Here is a 19796-nt window from a genome sequence, read left to right as displayed (position 1 = left end):
TGCCCAATCTATATATATATATTGCAATCTAGAGAAATGTTTAACTGCGGATTTAAATAAGAATGCTTGGTCACTGCCCGGCAATAATTGTTTACAGGAGCCGGTCATTTGACCATCTCTGGCTTGATATTACAATATTATGTGGCTGTTTGAATATTCGTTTTGAAATAGTTTCCCTGCGCTTTAGTCAGAATGGGTTATCAATGTGAAATGAGGCGAAGCGTCTGTTGGATGAAACCTGTCAGCGATAGGAACGAATCGGTTAGTTCACCGTTAGTAGATAACTGCTTCAATGTTACACGGCTGAGGTGTTAAAGACCATACAATACTTAGATCAAATTAGCCCAGAAGGCTGAAGAAAATCCATCTACATTATTTAAAGGAGCCCGCCGAATTATGGAATACCAGCCACTTACAGCAATCTCTGGGATTCTCCAAACTTGGTTTTTGTCCAGTCTCAATTTAAACTCCCAATGCTAGATTTTGTTTCATTCTCTTTTAGTTTCATTCTCGTGCCAATGATCTACTCGCACCCGAGTCCAATTCTTCCTTCTCCCTCCTCGGTGATTAGCAGATTGACAGCAAACTTCCCTAACCTGCGCCTCAGCTCATTCTAATACTGCTAATATTAAATAGAGATGTTCGACCTCCTGGGACACTCTGTACCATCTTACCTTTTCCCAGTCCCAGCTCCAGGTAAACGGCTCCTTCCTGCCAGGGTCTGTGTTCCTAATGTGCGGGAGGGCTGGAGTTGGGTGGTTATTTGCATTTGGGCACATTCACATCACGCACTGTAGTCACTATTAGCAACTTGGCTGTAAACATCAACCCTGCTGTAGACATCACCTGGACACATGAACCTCATTCAGGCTCATTGGTGCTTTGATACATCCTCATAGCAGTAGACGGGACAATGGGCCAAATTATACGGTAGGAAAACGACTTTAATATACGTAGTTTCTAAATGAATTGTACTACAATACCCAATGTTATTCTGTCTTTGTTCCCTTGTATGTTTATACTCCTGTTTTACAATTGCCGAATGCCAAGATTGTCCAATTCCTCAGTCGGTAAACTCCCTCTTTTAGTTTCATTCTCGTGCTAATGATATACTCGCACCCTAGTCCAATACTTCCTTCTCCCTCCCCGGTGATTCGCAGATTGACAGCAAACTTCCCTCCCAATCGACTCGCAGTCTCTCCCTTCACCGGCTCATTCCCATTCTGCTCAAGGAGAGCAATATCCGTGCTTGGTTGCACCAGTTCCCCCATATCTATTCACTCACATCATTAATTCAACCAAAGGAACAGCACAATGTGATTCGGTCTGCACAGTGATTTGGGATAATACGCACAGACACTTTGCTAAATGACAGTCTCCAAGGAGTGAGATACTTGGCAAAAGTCGAGCGAAACCAACACGCAAGAGTTGCTAAAGTGAGAGGAGGTGGGAGCTTAAAACCGAATCAATTTGACAATGAAATCAGCTCCCAGCTCCAGCCCATTCCCAGCAAGAGTTTAGTTTCATTTATTGGAATCTCTATTTGAAGACAAACTCGCGTTCCATGCGCAATTTATATCCTCCAATCCCGTTTTGTTTATGACTGAATTGTTACTACTAATAAAATGTGAAAGGATTTTACTCTTAATTCCCAACAATTGCCCCGTTAATGTGCAAAGAATTGTCCCTCGCTCTGGGGCGGAGTCAGTTATTATCAGCTGTTAACAATATCTACAGAATATACAGCCCTTATTTTGCATTGTGCAGACTCAGGCAATACAATAGGAACATAGGAACAGGAGTAGCCCATTCAGCCCCTCGTGCCTGCTCCGCCATTTGATAACATCATGGCTGATCTGTGATCTAGCTCCATATACCTGCCCTTGGCCCATATCCCTTAATACCTTTGGTTGCCAAAAAGCTATCCATCTCACATTTAAATTTAGCAATTGAGCTAATATCAATTGCCGTTTGCGGAAGAGAGTTCCAAACTTCTACCACCCTTTGTGTGTAGAAATGTTTACACACAATCTCACTCCTGAAAGGTCTGGCTCTAATTTTTAGATTGTGCCCCCTACTCCTAAAATCCCCAACCAGTGGAAATAGTTTCTCTCTATCCACCCTATCTGTTCCCCCTAATATCTTATAAACTTTGATCTGATCACCCCTTAACCTTCGAAACTCTAGAGAATACAACCCCAATTTGTGTAATCTCTCCTCGTATCTTAACCCTTGAAGTCCGAGTATCATTCTAGTAAACCTACGCTGCACTCCCTCCAAGGCCAATATGTCCTTCCGAAGGTGCGGTGCCCAGAACTGCTCACAGTACTCCAGGTGCAGTCGAACCAGCGTTTTGTATAACTTCTGCCCCCTTGTACTCTAGTCCTGTAGATATAAAGGCCAGCATTCCATTAGCCTTATTGATTATTTTCTGCACCTGTTCATGACACTTCAATGATCGATGTACCTGAAACCCTAAGTCCCTTTGGACATCCACTGTTTTTAACTTTTTACCATTTAGAAAGTACCCTGTTCTATCCTTTTTTGATCCAAAGTGGATGACCTCACATTTGTCTACATTGAATTCCATTTGCCACAGTTTTGCCCATTCACCTAATCTATCAATATCCCTTTGTAATTTTATGTTTTCATCTACACTGCTTACAATGCCACCAATCTTTGTGTCATCGGCAAACTTAGATATGAGACTTTCTATGCCTTCATCTAAGTCGTTAATAAATATTGTGAATAATTGAGGCCCCAAGACAGATCCCTGCGGGACTCCACTAGTCACATCCTGCCAATATGAGTACTTACCCATCATCCCTACTCTCTGTCGCCTTTCGCTCAGCCAATTTCCCAACCAAGCCCGTACTTTTCCCTCGATACCATGGGCTTCTATCTTAGCTAACAGTCTCTTATGTGGGACCTTATCAAATGCCTTCTGGAAGTCCATATAAATAACATCCATTGACATTCCCCTGACCACTACTTTAGTCACCTCTTCAAAAAATTCAATCAGGTTTGTCAGGCACGACTTACCTTTCACAAATCCATGCTGGCTCTCTCTGATTAACTATAAATTCTCGAGGTGTTCAGTCACCCTATCCTTAATTATAGACTCCAGCAATTTCCCCACAACAGATGTTAGGCTAACTGGCCTATAATTCCCCGGTTTCCCTCTCTCTCCTCTCTTAAAAAGCGGAGTGACATGTGCAATTTTCCAATCTAGAGGGATAGTTCCTGAATCTAGAGAACTTTGAAAGATTATAGTTAGGGCATCTACAATCTGCTCACCTACTTCCTTTAAAACCCTGGGATGGAAACCATCTGGTCCTGGGGATTTGTCACTCTTTAGTGCTATTATTTTCTTCATTACTGTTGCTTTACTTATGTCAATTTTATCGAGCCCTTGTCCCCGATTCAATATTAGTTTTCTTGGGAATTCCAGCATGCTATCCTCTTTTTCTACTGTAAATACTGACGCAAAATAATTATTCAACATGTCCGCCATTTCCCCATTGTCAATGACAATATCCCCACTTTCAGTTTTTAAGGGGCCAACACTGCTCCTCACCACCTTCTTTTTCCCATATAACTATAAAAGTTCTTTGTATTGGTTTTGATATCCCTTGCAAGTTTCTTTTCATACTCTCTTTTTGTAGCTCTTACTATCTGTTTTGTGACCCTTTGTTGATCTTTGTATCTTTCCCATTTGCCAGGATCTGTGCCATTTTTTGCCTTTTTGTATGCCCTTTCCTTATGTCTTATACTGTCCCTTACCTCTTTAGTTGTCCATGGCTGGTTTTTTTGGCAAGTAGAGTTCTCAGGAGTATAAACCGGTTCTGTATCACGTTAAATGTTTCTTTAAACATTTCCCACCGATCATCAGTCGTTTTACCCATTAACAGATTTGCCCAGTTTACTGTGGACAGTCTCTGTTTCATCCCATTGAAGTCGGCCTTACCCAAGTCTAGAATCTTAGCAGCTGATTCACTTTTTTCCCTTTCAAACACCACATTAGTTACATTACATCGTTAACTAAATCTGGTTCATTATTCATTACTAAATCTAGTATGGCTTGCCCCCTTGTTGCCTCTAGGACATAATGCTGTAAAAAACTATCCCGGACACACTCAAGAAATTCACTACCTTTCTGACAGTTGCTAGTCTGCTTTTCCCAATCTATGTGAAGGTTAAAGTCCCCCATTAAGACCACTATGCCTTTGTTACACGCTTGTCTAATCTCTGCATTTATACAACTAGCACTTCAGAGCTGCTGCCGGGGGTCCTATACACAACTCCCACTATAGCCTTAGATCCTTTCCTATTTCTCATTTCAACCCATAAGATCTCTGTTGGCTGCTTACCTCTCATTATATCCTCCTTTACCACTGAAGTGATTTCATCTCTAATCACTAAGGCTACTCCTCCCCCTCTTCCATTTTCTCTATCTCTCCTGTAGACCTTATAACCTGGTAGATATACAATGGCGGTGCTAATATCTGGTTAGCCATTAGAAATAATGCCGCCGATTATTTCGAGCAGTATTATTTGTGACTTGCTGTCCTGTTTAGTCGGTGGTGCTCATGGTAATCTGTTCTGGATGGAAGCAGTGTCGAGGGGAGGGAGTCATACTGCGCACGTGGGTAGCACAGAGAGCAGGACACACCAGCTGTATGCCGATTGTTATCGTTCCACAATAAATGAGGCAGCTAGCATGATAAACTGACACCAAGGATCCCCACAAGCTCCTTTCTCCTGAAGCATTCTTGAATTTGGCTAGAAATTACCCTGAACCGGCGGTTAGTGGGTGACTGTGGAACATGTCTGGGAGTTTGGGAGCCTTTTACTTCCAAACAAAATAGTTCTCATTTTTGGGTCTTTAAGGAGGGTTGCAATTGATGGAATGATACAGGGGCTAAAAGGATTAAATTATGAGGACAGATCGCATAAACTAGGCTTGTACTTCCTTGAGTAAAGAATCACAAGCTTTCGGAGGCTTTCTCCTTCGTCAGGTGAGTGTCGAGATTCATTGAAAATTACCGCATATATAGCCATAGAACAATGCCCGGTGATTACAGATAATCTTTCCAACTGCCCGTTATCAAGAGGCAGTTGGAAAGATTATCTGTAATCACCAGGCATTGTTCTATGACTATATATGCGGTAATTTTCAATGAATCTCGACACTCACCTGACGAAGGAGAAAGCCTCCGAAAGCTTGTGATTTTCAAATAAAACTGTTGGACTATAACCTGGTGTTGTAAGATTCCTTATATTTGTACACCCCAGTCCATCACCGGCATCTCCACATCTTGAGTAAAGAATGTTAAGGGATGATCTAATTGAAATGTTTCAGATGATTAAAGGAGTTGATAGGGTAAATAGAAACTCTTTTCTCTGGTGAGGGAATCCAGAACAAGGGGGCTTGACCTTAAAATTAGAGCTGGGCCGTTCAGGGGTGATATCAGGAAGCGCTTCTTCACACAAAGGGGAGTGGAAATCTGGAACTCTCTCCCCCAAAAGGCTGTGGATAAACTGAAATTTTCAAGTCGGATGGATTTTTATTGGGTAAGGGTATCAAGGGATATGGAGCAAAGGCTCCAAATGGAGTTAAGAAAGAGATCAGCCATGATCTAACTGAATGGCAGAACAGGCTCAAGAGGCTGAATGGCCTCCTCCTGTTTCTATGTTCCTATAATTGGAATGGCTTCACAATTTATGATTTAGAAAGAATAGTCTAACATCCTCTCTCTCCCCACAGGCAGTGCTTTGCTTTAATGATTAAACCTCTGGTTATACAACAACTAAACACATTGGCAGGTCAAAGATAGTAATATTGATAAATCTAGAAAATTACTAGGTTTATTTTTTTCCTTGCTGGAGAATATTCATGTTCCATAATACTAAATTCACACTTAATATATAGGCTTCAGATAGTTTTTTTGCCCATTGTTAATCACATTTTGCACTATAGTTGTTTTCCTGATTGTTGGAGAAAGTTGCATTAAGTTGAAGTAACAGGGTGCAGTTATAGCTGAATTCAGCTGCAGCCTTCAGTAAATTAATAACGAGTGAATCGTTTCCTCCTGGAGTTGGTTCATAGTTGATCTATTTTAAGCACATTTTGTGAACCTTTTACCTATTCATCTCTAGGTTGCACATTATATTCAGATATTATAAATACACTTAAATCATCACCAGAACATGGTAAACTTCACAGCCTATTTCATAGTATCATACAGCACAGAAGGAGGCCATTCAGCCCATTGGGCCTATGCTGGCTCTTTGAAAGAGCTATCCAATTAGTCCCACTCCCCTGCTCTTTTCCCATAACCCTGCAAGTTTCTCCTTTTCAAGTAGATAGCCAATTGTCTTTTTAAAGTTAGTATTTGAGACTGCAATTTAATGTATTTTTAGACGGTTTCAATTCTTTAGATATATTTAAGTAATATATTAATCATTTGTGTGACATTATCAGCATTTAGAGTCATAGAGTCATAGAGTCATAGAGTTATACAGCACGGATAGAGGCCCTTCGGCCCATCGTGTCCGCGCCGGCCATCAGCCCTGTCTACTCTAATCCCATATTCCAGCATTTGGTCCGTAGCCTTGTATGCTATGGCATTTGAAGTGCTCATCCAAATGCTTCTTGAATGTTGTGAGGGTTCCTGCCTCCACAACCCTTTCAGGCAGTGAGTTCCAGACTCCAACCACCCTCTGGGTGAAAAAGTTCTTTCTCAAATCCCCTCTAAACCTCCCGCCTTTTACCTTGAATCTATGTCCCCTTGTTATAGTACCCTCAACGAAGGGAAAAAGCTCCTTAGTATCCATCCTATCTGTGCCCCTCATAATTTTGTACACCTCAATCATGTCCCCCCTCAGCCTCCTCTGCTCCAAGGAAAACAAACCCAATCTTCCCAGTCTCTCTTCATAGCTGAAGCGCTCCAGCCCTGGTAACATCCTGGTGAATCTCCTCTGCACCCTCTCCAAAGCGATCACATCCTTCCTGTAGTGTGGCGACCAGAACTGCACACAGTACTCCAGCTGTGGCCTAACCAGTGTTTTATACAGCTCCATCATAACCTCCTTGCTCTTATATTCTATGCCTCGGCTAATAAAGGCAGGTATCCCATATGCCTTCTTTACCACCTTATCTACCTGTTCCGCCGCCTTCAGGGATCTGTGAACTTGCACACCAAGATCCCTCTGACCCTCTGTCAGACACAGATGTGAAAAATATTAATATTCTGTGATTGTTTCTGGAAAAAAGTGCTTTTTTAAAAGCCAACGCAGTGTGACACACAGCAGAACCCATTAGAGCCATTTCAGTGCTGTGGCAGGGGCAAAATCCTGATTGGAGAGGTTCAAACATGGAGTTGCTAAAAATAAAAACTGGTAAATCAAAATAAAAAGACAACAGGATTCTAATGAACTTTTCCAATTAAGACTGGAAGAGGAAGAATCTACAGCTGGTAACAGGGGAAAGAAGAGAGGGCAACTCCAAAAGTACATGCCCTATACAGCACAGCAAGGGAGAGTCCATTTGGGTCATGTACTTTTATGTATTAAAACCATTTTCCCAATTACTTGCCCTGTTGGAAGCCTGGCTTACTCCAAATGTTCTTTGGACAATTCTGGGATGAGGAAGAATGGTAATTTTTTTTAGGGTACTACTTTTTTTTGAGGTGAAGTGTAGATTTTCTGCTCATCAAGGTTGAGAAATAGGACATATTTTCCACTTTGTATCATGTGCTTGGAGATCAGGTACAGCATGGGTAAAATGTAGTGAAAACTTCTTCTGTAATGGCCCAACAAAGTGCCTTTACCCCTGTACTATAAGAGCTCCCTTATTGTACTTGAGTGATATTTCCATTTCCAACACTAACCTTTCCAGGTGTCAGCCGTTGTTCAGCGGCAGCACTCTCTCCTAAGTCAGAAAGTTATGGGTTCAAGTCTCAGAAAGTTATGGATTCAAGTCCCACTCCAGGGATTCGAGCACATAATCTAGGCTAATACTTCAATACAGTACTGAAGGAGCGCTGTCAGAGGTACCATCTTTCGGATGAGACGTTAAACCTCTCGGGTGGACATAAAAGACCCCAGGGAACTGTTCAAAGAAGAGCGCAGGGAGTTCTCCCCAGTCTCATGGCCAACGTTTATCCCTGAATTATCACATTGCTGTTTGTGGGACCTTAGTGTGTGCAAATTGACTGCTGCGTTTCCTACATTACAACATTGGTTACACTTCAAAATTACTTAACTGGCTGTAAAGTGCTTTGCGACATCCTAAGGCCATGAAAGGCACTATATACAAGCAAGTTATATCTTTCCCTATGAAACAGAATGCAAATTTAGTGCCAAATTATGGGTAAATGAGTTTACTGAATTCCTGCCACTCACAGTTTGGCTCAGACTATCCAAACCAATGTTATGCAGATACATTACAACCTTCAGGAGAGCTTTTAATCAAACAATTCTGGGCTGAAATCACACTGAGGACCCAGAAGGGATTGGGTAGGATTGCAACACACTGCTCTGCCAAATCTCTGCTCATCGGGTTACGGAATTAAGTTGGCAACTAATTTACTTTTGGATGACTAGTACAGACATGTTGGGTCACTAGGGAAATCCGAAACTTTGGAAAATAGATCCAGGAAGACAGCTGCACATTACGGTAATCTTCGCCACTTAAAATATTAGACAATAGGTAACATGTTTAGACGTGTTCCTTTTCCTCATTTCTGATAAGATGTAGATGTCAGTGTCTACAATTATTAATTTATCATAGACTGTTTAAGCAGTTTGATTATAGAGAAGCACCAAATAGAAAGCTGAACAACAGAGCTATCCATCCCTTTCTAAAGAGCCCTGGTCCTTGAAAACATGACTGAAATGTTCCACTTCCCTATTTTTAATAGAGTCATACACTGATGAGTGAAAATGACTTGCTGTCAAATGGATCAGCAAACTGCTGAGAGGTGAACTTGTGGGGGATCTCAAAATAAATTAGAAAGAATTGCTCTGTCGTAGAAACTGCAGCACCTGGGTGAATCTTTATCCCCCTCTCTCCTTACGGGAGCAGTATAACCTTTCAAGGTTCCTCTTTATCACGTCCTAGGATTTACTTTCAGCACCTAGTTTTATTTTCTGACATATTTTACTCCACAGTTCGATGTGTTTTTATATTTTTCATTTAAGCCCTCGTTGCAGGTCTAACACTGCAGAGGTGAATTTCCGTGCCGTTTTCAGTGCATTAATGGTAATATAAACAGCGCGGGGAATTTTTTTTAAAGGCATAAGACAATTCCAATTGATTTCCGCCATCAAAACACTTTTCCTGAGTTCCCTCGGGCTCTTTGAGTCTTCCTGCAATCTGCTCACCGAGTCCCAACTGACCTCATTTGCACGTCAAAGTGAGGGCTAATGGTGCTACAGCTCTAGTTTCCTGGGTTTACATTCCCAATGCAATTTAGACTGAGATTAAGAGGAGCAGTCGTTCCCGGGGTCAGCTGATCAAGGCGGAGGTGAGGCGGTTTCTGAGCCCCAAGAGTATGGGATTTTGAATACAGATCCGCAGCTGGGATACGATTGCTTTCATGATTTGTTTTCTTTGCCATTCCACCTATAGACACTTGGACTTGCTGTTTCTCACGGGGTCAGACCGTCGGCAGATTTCTGCCCCCCACCAAGAGCAGCGAGGGCTTCCCAGGAGCAGGTATGGCACTCCCTATGGGTATATCTTTGGATGCCATTATCAAGGGGAGTAGCAGCTGCAGCAAAGGACAGGATGGACAAAGAAGATTAATGCTGTGTTTAAAGGGGATACTACCCACCAGATAGTACTCTTCCCCCAAAGAATATTCAGGCATCACAGGACCTATTGAGGAGTTGGGCATAAGAAGAGAGCTCTTTACCACAGAGGCAATAGGGCAGTTCAGTCACTCACTGTAGGAAGACCTGCAGACATGGTCATTTGCCTGCACTGTTCTCTCTTTAGTTCTGAAGGTGAACACCACACTCAACTTTTATGGCACAGAGTCATTTCAGGTAGCCACGAGCAATCCGTGCAATATCAGCCAGACATGCATTTGTCAAGTCACTGACACCCTTTGCAGGTGAGCTGAAGAATTCATCACCTGTAGCATTAACAGCAAGGTTGCAATGAAATAGGGCTGTATTCACTTTTACAGGATTGCTGGCTTCCCCAAGGTCCAGGATGCAATCGACAGCGCCCACATTGATTCGTCGAGTTCCCACAGAAAACCCCCTCAATGGGAAGGGCTTCCACTCCCTCAGTGTGCAGGTTGTCTATGACAACAAGCAGAGGATCCAAAATGTCAAACCCCGACATGCTGGCTGTTTTGACGATGCCTTCACGTTGCACAATTTGGCCCTCCCCGACCTCTTCAGGAAAGAAAATCACATCAACGGTGGCATCTAGATGCTAAAGCCCACCCCTCTGATCACGTGGATGATGACTCCCCCCATGCACTGCTCCTTCTTTACCAGTTCTAATGAAAGGTCATTGGCCTGAAACGTTAACTCTGTTTCTCTCTCCACCGATGCTGCCCGACCTGCTGAGCGTTTCCAGCATTTTCTGTTTTTATTTCCTTCCTTACCTTATTGATCCCCAGTCTGCTGCTGAAATGTGCAGGCTGAACTGTCATTTTAAAGGCTGCACTCCAGTTTCCATACACTGCAGCTAATTGCAGCCGGTTTTACATGGGATTTACTGATACAGGAATCTCTTGTGTAACTACCTCTTCAGACCACCAGCAGACCAAAATATTTTTTCAATTCTGCATCAGCAGCATAACTCACAGCGAGAGTGTTCTAGACCTACACGTTTAGTTGAATTACATTAGTGCTGCATCTCTCTTAAAATATGCTTTGGGCTTATTATTGTTACTTTATGTACACAAATTATTTTAGATGTGTATTTGATTTGGGAATATGTTTGTCAGGTGGGAAAAAGATTAATAAACTTTGAAACACAACATTTGATTTTGTACAATCTCTCGTAAATGTTCTAACTTTAAATTTTGCCCAAGAGTAGTTATTCAAGAGCAATGGGAGATGTTCAGAGTATTCACTGATGTATAGTATTCCTTTTGCTTGACAGCTAATTCTGAGGTCATATAATTACAGGCAAGACATCCAACCAGTTTGGAAACGGCACCCAAACTAATTATTTGTGTTTTAATTCTAGCATCAGTATGTTAAATAAATGTGTCTGTATGACTGCAGAAATATAAAACAACAGATAATTATAGCATCCCTTCAAACAATCAGATTCCAAAAGCAAAGACAACTGTGCAGAACTCTTAGAGGTAGTGTAGTGTAAGAGTTATGGCACTGGTCTAGCAACCCAGAGCTTATGAGTTTAAATCGCACTACATGTGCTCGACTTCAATAACTACTCCAAAAACAATCACATCAGAGGCCCACCACCTTACTAGGGATGGGCAAAAAAAGTGTGGCTGATCCCGAGAACAAATTTAAAAATACATCAGATTCCAGTCTCCTCAACCAGGGAACAACCAGCTCCCAGGACCATGTCATTTCTGGTTGATTCAGTCTTAAAATCACATTCTATAGGGTATATTGGCCTCAAGGCGGGGGAACACATTCACCAGATGATACCGGGGCTTAACGGGTTAAATTATGAGGACAGGTCGCATAGACTTGGGTTGCATTCCCTAGAGTTCAGAAGGTTGATAAGTGATCTAATTGAGGTCTGTAAAATGATTAAGGGATTTGAAAGAGTCGACCCAGAGAGCTCCCCCTCTGGTGGGGGGATCCAGAACGAGGGGAGATAATCTTAAAATTAGAACCAGGGCATTCAGGAGTGAAATCAGGAAGTAGTTTTTCACAAAGACTAGTGGAAATCTGGAACTCTCCCCCACAGGGCTGTGGATGCTGGGTCAATTGAAGCTTTCAAGACTGAGATTGATAGATTTTTATTAGGTATTGGTATCATGAGACAAGGAGCAAAGGAGGATAAATGGAGTTGAGGTACATATCAGCCATGATCTGATTGAATGGCTGAATGGGCTCGAGGGGCTGAATGGCTTACTCCTCTTTCTATAATGGGAATTCATGGCATAGAGGTCAGCACACCTGGCAGGATTTTCTGCTGGGAACACAAATTCACAAAATCCAGCCTTATATCTCTATTATATATGATTGGCATTCTGAAAAAGCGGTTTAAAAATCAATCCAGAAATCACAACTCAATCAATCATAAGATCATCGCCGGGCAGGTCACGTGACAGCCTGAGCCACAAGGTATCACGACGAAATACGTGACTGCGTTAAAACTGGAAATACTGACACGGTGGCTTTTTCAAATCAAGTTATTGGCTAACTCGATAAACAACGGTTTGACCATGAGGAAAGCTAGGGAGTGAATTTTGAAACAAGATCCTTTGGCCAACGAAAGTGAGAAAAGTCTGCATTGAACTGATGGGAGCTGTTCCACTCACAGGAAGGAAATAGCCCTGTAATAGGGTGAAGGAGATGAATAAATCAACGTCAGAAACAACAAATCAACATCAAAACTACATCAACACTTGTGAAGATCTGTGAGGAAATGTTGAGAGCTCTGTGTCGCAGCAAACAGTGCTTTTATCACTCAGAGTCATTGTTTTTATCAGACAATCTGTGCAGAACAGATTTTATTCCCACTGTGCTGAATATATAAGGAATTCAAGAACAACAAATCTACTCTGTAGATGAAAAAAGTCTCTGTTTGTTCAGACATTGAATTGAAGAATTTGGAATTACTGTCAAAATGAATTGGTAAGTAAAGAACAGGAATAATCCATTACTGGTTTGCAAGAGAAGTTGAGGAATTAAATCAATAAGAAGCGTGAAAGAGCCTGTGACCCCTGAGCAGACTGTTAATTGTAAACAAACACATTTTGTACCAGTAGTAAGAGAGAAAAGTCTGTTCAAAAACAGCATGGTGTTGTGGTTATGTTACTGGACTAGTAATGTAGAGAATCCCACCATAGCAGTTTGAGACATTGAATTCAGTTTTAAAAAACTGATAGAGCAAATAAGGAGAAACTGTTTCCACTGGCTGGTGTGTTGGTAACCAGAAGACACTGATTTAAGATAATTGGCAAAAGAACCAGGGGGGAGATGAGGAATTTTTTTTTTATGCAGCAAGTTGTGATCTGGAATGCATGGCCTGAAAGGATGGTGCAAGCAAATATAATAGTAACTTTCAAAAGGGAATTCGATATATATTTAAAAAGGAAAAATCTGCAGAGCTATGGGGAAAGAGTAGGGGAGTGGGACAAATTGGATAGCTCTTTCAAACAGCCGGAACAGACACGATGGGCCGAATGGCCTTCTTCTGTGAACATAGGACATAGGAACAGGATTAGGCCATTTAGCCCCTTGAGCCTGTTCTGCCATTCAATGAGATCATGACTGATCTGTGACCTAACTCCATATATCTGCATTAACCCCATATCGCTTAATACCTTTGGTTAACAAAAATCTATCAATCTCTGATTTAAAATTAACAATTGAGCTAGCATCAACTGCCATTTGCGGAAGAGCGTTCCAAACTTCTACCACCTTTTACGTGTACAAGTGTTTCCTAACTTCACTCCTGAAAGTCCTGGCTCTAATTTTTAGGCTATGTCCCCTAGTCCTAGACTCCATAACCAGCGGAAATAGTTTCTCTCTATCTACCCTCTCAGTTCCCTTTAATATCTTGAAAACTTTGATCAAATCACCCCTTAATCTTTTAAATTTCAGGGAACACAACCCTAGTTTGTGTGATCGCTCCTCGTAATTTAACCCTTGGAGCCCAGATATCATTCTAGTAAATCTACGCTGCACTCCCTCCAAGGTCACTATATCCTTCCTAAGGTCCAGTGCTCAGAACTGAACACAGTACTCCAGGTGTGGTCTAACCAGGGCTTTGTATAGCTGTAGTGTAACTTCTACCCCCTTGGGGATAATGGGTAGGTACTCACATTGGCAGGATGTGACTAGTGGAGTCCCGCAGGGATCTGTCTTGGGGCCTCAATTATTCACAATATTTATTAACGACTTAGATGAAGGCATAGAAAGTCTCACATCTAAGTTTGCCGATGACACAAAGATTGGTGGCATTGTAAGCAGTGTAGATGAAAACATAAAATTACAAAGGGATATTGATAGATTAGGTGAATGGGCAAAACTGTGGCAAATGGAATTCAATGTAGACAAATGTGAGGTCATCCACTTTGGATCAAAAAAGGATAGAATAGGGTACTTTCTAAATGGTAAAAAGTTAAAAACAGTGGATGTCCAAAGGGACTTAGGGGTTCAGGTACATCGATCATTGAAGTGTCAGGAACAGGTGCAGAAAATAATCAAGAAGGCTAATGGAATGCTGGCCTTTATATCGAGAGGTCTGGAGTACAAGGGGGCAGAAGTTATGCTGCAGCTATACAAAACCCTGGTTAGACCGCACCTGGAGTACTGTGAGCAGTTCTGGGCACCGCACCTTCGGAAGGACATATTGGCTTTGGAGGGAGTGCAGCGTAGGTTTATTAGAATGGTACCCAGACTTCAAGGGTTAAGTTACGAGGAGATTACACAAATTGGGGTTGTATTCTCTGGAGTTTCGAAGGTTAAGGGGTGATCTGATTGATGTTTATAAGATATTAAGGGGAACAGATAGGGTGGATAGACAGAAACTATTTCCGCTGGTTGGGGATTTTAGGAGTAGGGGGCACAGTCTAAAAATTAGAGCCAGACCTTTCAGGAGCGAGATTAGAAAACATTTCTACACACAAAGGGTTGTAGAAGTTTAGAACTCTCTTCTGCAAACGGCAATTGATACTAGCTCAATTGCTAAATTTAAATCTGAGATAGATAGCTTTTTGGCAACCAAAGGTATTAAGGGATATGGGCCAAAGGCAGGTATATGGAGTTAGATCACAGATCAGCCATGATCTTATCAAATGGCGGAGCAGGCACGAGGGGCTGAATGGCCTACTCCTGTTCCTATGTTCCTATGTTGTATTGTAGTCCTCTAGATATAAAGGCCAGCGTTCCATTAGTCTTTTTGATTATTTTCTGTACCTGTCCACGACATTTTAATAACTTATGTACATGGTCCACTAAGTCTCTTTGGACCTCCACTGTTTCAAGCTTTTCACCATCTAGAAAGTACTCTGATCTATCCTTTTTAGGTCCAAAGTGGATGATCTCACACTTGCATGCACTGAAATCCATTTGCCACCGTTTTGCCCATTCACTTAAATCTAGTAATAGCTCTAATTTTATGCTTCCATCTACACTGCTTACAATGTTGCCTATCTTTGTGTCATCGGCAAATTTGGATATGTGGATATCCCATCATCTAAGTCGTTAATAAATAGTGAATAGTTGAGGCCCCAACACAGATCCCTGTGGGACACCACTAGTCACATCCTGCCAATTTGAGTACCTGCCCATTATCCCTGCAATTCATTCAATTTGTTCCTTATACTCTGTGCGTTTGTATAAAGAACGTTTATTTGTCTCACGAATTTGATTGAGTTTTTTGAAGGGGTAACCAAGAAGATAGATGAGGGCTGTGCAGTAGACGTGGTCTACATGGACTTCAGCAAAGCCTTTGACAAGGTACCGCATGGTAGGTTGTTACATAAGGTTAAATCTCACGGGATCCAAGGTGAGGTAGCCAATTGGATACAAAATTGGCTTCACGACAGAAGACAGAGGGTGGTTGTAGAGGGTTGTTTTTCAAACTGGAGGCCTGTGTCCAGCGGTGTGCCTCAGGGATCGGTGCTGGGTCCGCTGTTATTTGTTATTTATATTAATGATTTGGATGAGAATTTAGGTGGCATGGTTAGTAAGTTTGCAGATGACACCAAGATTGGTGGCATTGTGGACAGTGAAGAAGGTTATCTAGGATTGCAACGGGATCTTGATAAATTGGGCCAGTGGGCCGATGGAGTTTAATTTAGATAAATGTGAGGTGACCTACTCCGTTAATGGTAGGGCGTTGGGGAGAATTATAGAACAAAGAGATCTAGGAGTACAGGTTCATAGCTCCTTGAAAGTGGAGTCACAGGTGGATAGGGTGGTGAAGAAGGCATTCGGCATGCTTGGTTTCATTGGTCAGAACATTGAATACAGGAGTTGGGATGTCTTGTTGAAGTTGTACAAGACATTAGTTAGGCCACACTTGGAATACTGTGTACAGTTCTGGTCACCCTATTATAGAAAGGATATTATTAAACTAGAAAGAGTGCAGAAAAGATTTACTAGGATGCTACCGGGACTTGATGGTTAGACTTATAGGGAGAGGTTAGATAGACTGGGACTTTTTTCCCTGGAGAGTAGGAGGTTAAGGGGTGATCTTATAGAAGTCTATAAAATAATGAGGGGCATAGATAAGGTAGATAGTCAAAATCTTTTCCCAAAGGTAGGGGAGTCTATAACGAGGGGACATAGATTTAAGGTGAGAGGGGAGAGATACAAAAGGGTCCAGAGGGGCAATTTTTTCACTCAAAGGGTGGTGAGTGTCTGGAACGAGCTGCCAGAGGCAGTAGTAGAGGCGGGTACAATATTGCCTTTTAAAAAGCATTTGGACAGTTACATGGGTAAGATGGGTATAGAGGGATATGGGCCAAGTGCAGGCAACTGGGACTAGCTTAGTGGTATAAACTGGGCGACATGGACATGTTGGGCCGAAGGGCCTGTTTCCATGTTGTAACTTCTATGATTCTATGATTCCCTAACCTGTCTTTCTGCTCTAATGTTGTTTCTCACATTTTTTAATTTCTCTTGATTTAATTACTTTACATCTTTTAGTTTTCCCTTTTATCTGTAGTGCCTAAAGCATAATTTCTGACAATTACTCTACTCTCTTCCTTTTCGTTTGATTTAGAATGATTATTTATACTATTTTTTCCACCCAAGCCCTCCCCATTTACTAGTTTAAAGTCCTTGTGACCGCCCTATTTATCCTTTCTGCTAGGACGCTCGGTTCAGGTGGAACCCGTCCCAATGGTACAGTTCCTTCCTGTCCCAGTACTGGTGCTGTATGATTGTATGAACAAAATCTGGAAATAAAAGCTGGTTATCAGTAAAAGTGACCATGAAGCTGTTGGCTTGCCTTAAAAACCCAACTGGTTCACTAATATCCTTTAGGGAAGGAAATCTGCCATCCTTACCCAGTCTGGCCTATATGTAACTCCAGTCCCTCATCAACATGGTTGAATTTAACTTCCCTTTATATTGGCCCAGCAAGCCCCTCAGTTGTATCAAATTGCTACAAAAAATATGAACTACAGTAGTTCAAGAAGGCCGACCATCACCTTCTCAGAGCAATTAAGGATGGACAATAAATCCTGGCTTCGCCAGCGATGCCCACATCCTGAAAATGAATTTTAAAAAAAGGAATTCAACAACAGGAAAGAAGGAAATCAACTAAACAGCTGTAGAAATCCACGGCTTAAACTATATATCTAATGGGCTTTAAAATCCAGGGACCATTAACCTGGCAGTTACGCTGGGATATGGCTGCTCGTGCTCTCTCGCGCTAATCCTGCTGCAGTATGTGGAGTCAGTGGGAGGGCACTATTTACACGGGGCTAGCAGCACTCTCACCACCACAGGTGCATCTCACACGCCTGGCTGCCCTTCACTGCCTACGTGGGCCTGGAGGTGCCTGGGCCCTGCCCCGAAGAAACAATTTTTCAACCTCCTGTCTCGGTTAATTATCTTACTTTCTTTTTTTTTGTTTTGAAGCAGAAAACAGTGACCACATAGGACTACTTGTACTTCCAAAACTAAAATACATCCACAAAGAGCTGATACCCCATCTCAGTAGGTATCCAACATACATGCTAGATACACCCTTTGAGATTTCTGCATTTGTTAGCTATTATAGTGCAAAATAACCTTTCAACAATATTCTTCTTTGAACTCAAGCTAGATAAAATTATCTTAAAACTCCAGTGTGTATTTTATAGCCCTGAAATTGGGAGATTTTTCTCCCTGCACAGCGCCTCGCTCGGTAACAATGCAGATTGTAGAGTCGCTATTGTGGTCATTGGAAAATGGGGATCTCTACAAATTTAGCACAGTCATTGATGGCCAGAGAATTAGGAGTGCCTTGAATCAGGTTCCCGATTTTCTAATTTGTCCTGGGAGTAAAGTTTTGCATTTTTAGTACTTAGATATAGTTTTTTTAAAATTTAGTGTCAACATGTTTACACAAGTTTCACACTATTTGGTTTATATGGTCATATGAACCCATTGATGGTCATTATCTCAAGTTTCTCCTCATAACTATAGATTCCCATCACTATCATCTTGATGAATCGCTCTCTATAGCTTTAATATCCTTTCTACAATGGTTTGTCCAGAACTTCACACAGTATACCAACTGTGGCCTAACCAATGTTTTGTACAGATTTATTACTCTTGTACAGTTCCACAGATCAAGGTTAATTCACCAAAACTGTTTAATTGAAGAGAAAAAATGTACACTACAATTTTGACCAAGTATCAGCATTCCAGGTGTGTGCAGAATCCAAGACAAACTATTGACAGAGGCTCAACCAGAGTTTTGTGGTTATTTATTATTCATATATTAAATGAGCTGCCCAGTTTCTTTTCAGGCAAAAACACTCTAGGATACAGCACTAGTGCACTATTCAAGGCATGTAGAATTAATTTTTCAAACACCATCTTCAGAGATATCCTCAGGGCCCAGCAAGCTTCAAATACCATCCATTACACCTAAATGTAAGCAAAAAAGCCACTGCAATATCTTGAAGCACAGCAGGGAGCCCATGAAGGAACTATTCATGTATTTCTGACAGCAAGACTCTTGAATGTATCAGCTCATTAGAATACCTGGAAAGTGCTCCAAATTCAAACTTCCACTACTTCTTAAAAAGTTCTAGATTATAATACTTACATACTTTTCCACATTTTAAATCAGGATTGCAGCCCCTAGTTTAGAGAAAATCCACATAATGTTGTTTCTATCTCTCCTCCATTTAAATGTTTGCACAGATTGTAGCTATTAGACAGCTATTACAGAAAGGGATTTAAGAAAACCTGTAGGAAAGCTTTTTTCTCAAATTTCACAACTTTTAAAAATGGATTATTAAACAGGAAAGTTTCCCCAGTGTCAAGTTCCCCCCAGATTTCATGCAGTTTCTGGCAACAGATTCCAATCAGATGCCAAAAGGTTAACAATCTCTCCACAGAAATAAGAAAGAACTTGCATTTATATAGCACCTTTCATGACCTCCGGGCATCCCAAAGCACTTCACAACCAATGAATTACTTTTGAAGTGTAATCACTATTGTAATGTAGGAAACGTGGCAGCCAATTTGGAAACAGCAAGGTCTAACAGCAATGAGATAAATGACCAGTTAACCTGTTTGGTGATGTTGGTTGAGTGATAAATATTGGCCAGGATACCAGAATTCCCCTTCTCTTCTTCGAATGAAGCCATGGCATCTTTTACATCCACGAGAGCAGACAGGTCTCATCTAAAAAAATGACACCTCTGACAATACAGCACTCACTCAGCACTGCATTAACCTGCTCAAATCCTAGAATGGGGCTTCTGACTCAAGAGGTGAGAGTGCTGATCATTCAGCCAAACTGATAGCTCAGTGGCTGTTCTTCCCAAAACAAGAATGGATGTAACAAATTCACGGACAACTTGAGGCAAAAAGGCACTCTCCACACACAGGCTTAAAGAAATGTAAACTGGACTGTCAGACAGTAGCAGCTTGACAACTAAAAATTT

The sequence above is a fragment of the Heptranchias perlo genome, chromosome 3 (genome assembly GCF_035084215.1).
Source record: "Heptranchias perlo isolate sHepPer1 chromosome 3, sHepPer1.hap1, whole genome shotgun sequence".
Taxonomy (NCBI): Eukaryota; Metazoa; Chordata; class Chondrichthyes; order Hexanchiformes; family Hexanchidae; genus Heptranchias; species Heptranchias perlo.
Note: the sequence above shows the minus strand (reverse complement) of the source record.